This window comes from Suricata suricatta, chromosome 3 (genome assembly GCF_006229205.1).
Source record: "Suricata suricatta isolate VVHF042 chromosome 3, meerkat_22Aug2017_6uvM2_HiC, whole genome shotgun sequence".
NCBI lineage: Eukaryota > Metazoa > Chordata > Mammalia > Carnivora > Herpestidae > Suricata > Suricata suricatta.
The window spans coordinates 99806722-99812600 of NC_043702.1; the positions used below are offsets into that span (position 1 = coordinate 99806722).

Below are 5879 nucleotides of genomic sequence, written 5' to 3' on the forward strand. Positions count from 1 at the left end.
TGAGTTTAAGCCCCATGTCGGGCTCTGTGCTGACAGCTCAGAGTCTGAAGCCTGCTTCGGATTCTGTGTCTCCTTCTCTCTATGCCCCTCCCCTGTTGGTGCTCCGTCTCTTTCTCTCAAAAATAAACATTATTAATTAATTAATAAATTAAGAAAACTCTCATGATAAAATAATTCATGAGAAAAGCAAAATGCAAAATTGTGTGTGCATTGTGATCCCAAATGTGTGCGTGCCCATGTGTGTGAGTGTGTGTCCCCACACAGGTGTGGAAAGATCTGGAATGACTATTCACTCACCAAAGCTTGTCCCTGGGTGATGGACTGATCATTTTTGTTTCCTTCTGTGACTTCGAATTTTCCGAAGTTTCTAAGATGAGCCCATCAGAAAAGGGGTCGAGACTCAGATGTCTAAAGTGTAATTTGGCTAAACCGAGCAGCCAGGGCCGGCAGGGCCGGGAGCACTGAGTGGGGAGGGGACAGCAAGGCTGGGGGTCCGGGCAGTCAAGCTGGGCCAGGCAGGATGGGCTGGGGAGCAGGGCGGCGTGTCTGTTCCCACAGAGAGCAGAGGCAGCCAGACAGGTGCCGTGGTGCCTCCAGGTCTCTCTGGTTCCTCCTCCGCGGGTGGATGCCAGTCCCAGGAAGCCCAGCCTGTGTGCACCCGGCCACCCTGCATGCCCTCAGCCTGGCCCTGACTGGCTACATTGGCTCTGCCTCAAAGGCTGGGTGCCAGGGGAGGTGAGCCAGGTGTCAGAGGCCCAGCCTGTGTCTGGGGGAGGGTGGCGGGGAGGCACGTCGTCCGGTTTCTCTGGGCCGAGATCTGGTTTCACCACCTGACCCCCCCATGGAGGGCTCTGGGGCAAGGGAGCGTGGCAGGCTGTGCCAACCAGGTCTGGCCAGTGCGGCACCACACCCGTGCCCAGGCTGGGAGGGCAGACTCGGCTATGGCCTCTTTGCTGAGGACCCGACATGGGCTAGCTGCATCCCGCCTGAAAAGCAGGGATCTCTGTGTCCATTTTACAGATAAGAGAATAGAGGCTAAGCGGGCCACCTACTTGGTAAAAATCCTCCGGTGCTTCCTCTCTGCCCTCAGGGAGGGCCCAAGCCCTTTCCCTTGGGTCCTGCTGTTACCCACACCCTATGTTTCTGCCACACTAAAATTTTCATAGCCTCTCCACGCTCTGTGCACCCCCTTGTCTCTAGCCCTGTGCTTGAGGTTTCCCTTCACTCTGTTGGCCCTCCCCTTAGTCTCCCATCATCATGTCTCTGTGGCAATGCTGCCTCCTCCAGGAAGCCTCCCCTGATAGGCGTTAGCTACTGGGGCAACTCCCACAAACCAGTGTTCGTCTGTGCACCGCCCCGATTGTGCCATGTCGCAGGCATCCTTGCATGTCACTACCCCCTACCGCCCCTGACTGTGGACTCTCTGAGGGCAAGATCAGGGTCAGGGCCACCACACAGAATCCGTCCTCCAGGAACCACCCCGACAGAAGGGTTTAGTGAACCTGCACAACTGTGTACAGCGTCCCTGGTCCGGGTCCTACTCATCTCGGGGCCCAGCACAGGGATCTGTGTGAATGAATGAATGAATGAATGAATGAACGAATGGGCAGGTGAGTGGGAGAGTTGCCCGGATTCTCCCAGGGGTAATGGCACAGCCATCATTTGGTCTCCGGCTTGAGGGCCTCCAGGTCTCAGGCTTGGCACACCTGCTGGAGGGGAGCCACGGGCATGGCCAGGGGCCGAGCCCGCCCGACAGCCCCGGACCAGGGCGGCCTGCTCCCAGGGGATGAGCGTGGCAGCGAGGCACGTGTTGCTGGACAAGTAGCAAGGGTGAAGAGACTCTTGCAGAGCACCTTGTTCCTAGGTAGATCTAGCATCTTCCATGATGGTTAGTTAGCTCCCTCCTCATTCTTATATCATCAAGGCCATCATTCCCTTGGTTGAATGCACATCTACCTGGTTCCAAAAAGGCTCTATGGGCCAATGGGCCAGGACTGGCCTCTCAATGGAGACCACACCAGGGGGTGGCCTGGCTGGATGGGAGCCCACGGTGGCCCCTAACTTGGCCTGGGAGCCCAGAAACCAAGGTGATGCCCAGTTGGCTGTGTGGATGCCCCCACCGGTGCCTTGCTCATCCGGTGGCCCCCGCTGGCCCGCAGGAAGGAGGCTGCATCTCCGAGCTCCCTGCACGCACTCCCTGCTTGTCCAAGCGTTGACGAGCGTGGTGCAGCGTGGGCTCCTTGACTGCGGACGCACAGAAGCCAGCGTCCCTGTCAGACGTAGACCACCATGTCTCGTTTTAGTTCTCAGTCATTTTTAGCCAACTATCCTGATTTTGAGCTGTAGTGTATAAAGCTCAAAATGAAATGTCCACCAACATGGATTTGATTTAAGGAATTGGACAGAGTTTCAAACAAGCATGTAGGATGCTTGGGTGCGGGGCAGTGTGTGAGTGCATGCATGTGCGTGTGTGCGTGTGCGTGTATGCGTGTGCACACTCAGGGGCCACAAGGTGTGAACAGTAATTTTTCTGGGCAGCTTTCTCTGCACCTTGCCCATCCTTCATGTTTTCTTTGCTAGTTGATACTTTCTGTTCTCAGGAACAATCATGGACCGCTCCAGTATTAAGAGAAAAATAATGAAAGAAGTATATATAAGCACATCTGTCCAGCCAGCATCTCTAATCTGACCTGCGGCTGCCCCTAGCACCCCAATGGCCCTTGGGCCCCAGGCTGACCCCCTCCCGTCTGTGTGACCCCCACAAAGTGCAAATGTCTGATCATGTCTTTCTTCTGCTCTAACATTCTCCACGGATGACTCTGCCCCCAGAGCCAAGGCTGGGCCCCCCTGTGGGGCAGACAGGCCGTGGACCCTTCCTTCCCACTCCCAAGCTCCACATCCCACCCGCACGGCCCAGGCTCTGACTGGAACACTGTGGACTTTATGCCACCAGGCAAGGCCTCCCTTCTGTCGTGGGGCCACACCCAACCCTGAGTATTCCCCAGGTCACCTGTGCAGGCCTGTGTGACTCGGACCTGTCACCTGCACATCCTTCCATGGGCTGCCACTCCTCACACACAAACCTGCCCTCGAGAAGATGCTCACCAAAGTGTGGTTGGCGAATTAGTAATACACTCCTACACTGCGTTAGCCTGACTCCTGCCCGAGCCCTGTACGTCCACAGATGTTTCCTCGGCTCTCTTGACTTCCGAACTTTTATAGAAACTATTGAAACACTGCTTCTTTAACCCTTATCCTACACTTCCTGACGTTCTTTATTTATTTACTCTTTAAGATTTGTTTTTGTCCTCCTATGTCCCTCAAGGGTTGGGTATCACCAATAATAATTTTTTAAGTTTATTTATTTATTTTGAGAGACAGAGTACACAAGCAGGGGAAGGGCAGAGAGCAAGGGAGAGAGAGAGTCCTGCACAAGCTCCGCACTGACAGAGTGGAACCCAATGCGGGGCTTGATTCCATGAACTGTGAAACCATGATCTGAGCTGAAATCAAGAGTCAGAGGTTCAGGGCACCGGGGTGGCGTCTGACTTTGGCTCAGGTCATGATCTCACAGTTTGTGAGTTCGAGCCCTGTGTTGGGTTCTTTGCTAACAGCTCAGAGCCTGGAGCCTACTTCCGATTCTGTGTCTCCCTCTCTCTCTGCCCCTCCCCCTCTCATGCTTTCTCTCTGTCTCAAAAATAAATAAACATTAAAAAAATTTTTAAATAAAAAATAAAAAGGGTCAGAGGCTCAGTTAACTGAGTCACTCAGGTATCCCTCATCCATATTAATTTTTTAAAATCTTAATACTTTGGTGCATAAAAGGACCCTATCAAGAAAGCAAAAAATAACCCAAAGAATAGGAAAAGTATTTGCAAATCATATTTCTGATAGGTTCTACTATCCACCATATGTAAAGAGCTCTTCAAATTCAATAGTAGAAAAGACAATGCAAATAGAAATAGACAAAGAGTTTGAACAGACATTCCCCCAAAGAGGATCTACAAATGGCCAATAAGTACATAAAATTATGCTCAAAATTATTAGCCATTAGGAAATGCAATTCAAAACAATAATGAGATACTACTTCATATCCACTAGAATGACTTTAATCAAAAAGGTGGAAGTTAGCAAGTGTTGTCAAGGATGTGGAAAAATTGGAAAATTTGTACATTGTTGGCAAGGATACAAAATGGTGCAGGCACTGTGGAAAAAATTTGGTGGCTCTGCAAAAGTTAAACATACAATTACTTTATGACTCAGAAATTCCATCTGCGTGTACATACGCAGCAGAAATGATGACATGTGTTCAAATCAGAATGTACATAGATGTTCATAGTAGCATTCTTTATAACAGCCAAAAATGGAAACAATACAAATGTCTGTCAACAGATGAATGGATAAACGCAAAGTGGTATGGCCATACAATGGAATATTATTGAGCCATAAAAAGGAAGGAAGGATCAATATGTGCTACAACATGGATAAACCTTGAAAAAAAGATTCTAAGTGACAGAAGGGAGCCACGAAAGGCCACATACGGCGTAATCACATTTATATGACATGTCCAGAACACACAAACCCAAAGAGATGGAAAGCAGATTGCAGGGGACTGGGAGAGGGGAGATTGGAGAGTGGGTGCTGGTGGATGGGGGTTCTTTCTGGGAGATGACAATGGTCTGGAGTTGGGCAGTAATGAAGGCCACACACCATATAATGTACTAAGAGCCACTGAACGGCACACTTTAAAATGTTTTAAGTGATAAACATTATGTTATGTGACTTTCACTTCAATATAAAAATATATTGGAAAAACTCAATAAATTTAAAAATAAAAACCCAAAAAGTGTAATCCAGTCTAGAAAAGGGCCTGGAGGAGGAAAGCAGGATGAGTAGAATGGACACATAAATCACTGGAACCATGCCCATCAGGGGACAGGGTGCCCAGGGAACGGGGAGCAGGTGGACCAGTATCCGGGCAGGCAGCCACCATATTTGAAAAAATCACTACCCACCATTCATGAAATTAAATTCAGATAGGCAAATGAGTTAAAAAAAAAACCAAGCTTCAAAACCAAGAGAAGAAAATATAGGAGTATATGTTCACCATGCTTGCAGCAGGGAACCCTTTGGCAGAAAGGCACATCAGGGAGAAGCCACACACACACACACACACACACACACACACACACACACACACACACACATACCCCAGACATATTTTACTGCATCAAAACTGAAATTTCTGGGTGAAGGAGTAAAAAGATACAAACCTGCAGTTATAAAATAACTAAGTCATGGTGAGGGTACTGCTGCCCTGAAGAACTTGAAAGCCGCATATCTACAGCCTTGGACGGGGCCATGGTGCGGCCTGTGAGGCATAAGAAACCAGTCAATTACTCACAATTTGAGGACTCTGACAGTGATGATGACTTTATTTCTGCAACCGCACCTTCAAATAAAAAACCCAGAGCAACACCAAAGGAGTTAAAACTAGAAACAAGGAAACCTAAACTGAAAAATCTCCAGAAAGAAGACATCCCGCAAGAGAAAACTCCTAAAAAAAGGATGGCTTTAGATGACAAGCTCTACCAGCGAGACTTAGAAGTCGCACTCGCTTTATCAGTGAAGGAACTTCCAGCTGATGCAGAAGAGGCTCGAGATGAAAGCATTGAAAAATGTGACAGTCGTGAAACTGAGACAATGAGTAAGGCCCCTCATATCTCCAATTGCAGTGTAGCCAGCGATTATTTAGACTTGGGTAAGATTACTGAGGAAGATGATCTTCCTGGTGTTCAAGGGAAAAGGAAAGCAGCATCAAAGGCTGTGGTAAAACAGAGGAAGATTCTTTTGGACGGCAGTGATGGCGATAGTGCCAA

The 5879-nt window shown here is 49.1% G+C and overlaps 1 pseudogene; it reads left to right on the top strand.

Moving 5' to 3' along the window:
- The first annotated feature begins 5361 nt into the window (after nucleotides 1-5361).
- LOC115287045 overlaps nucleotides 5362-5879 on the top strand; it is a 9417-nt pseudogene continuing 8899 nt past the window's right edge.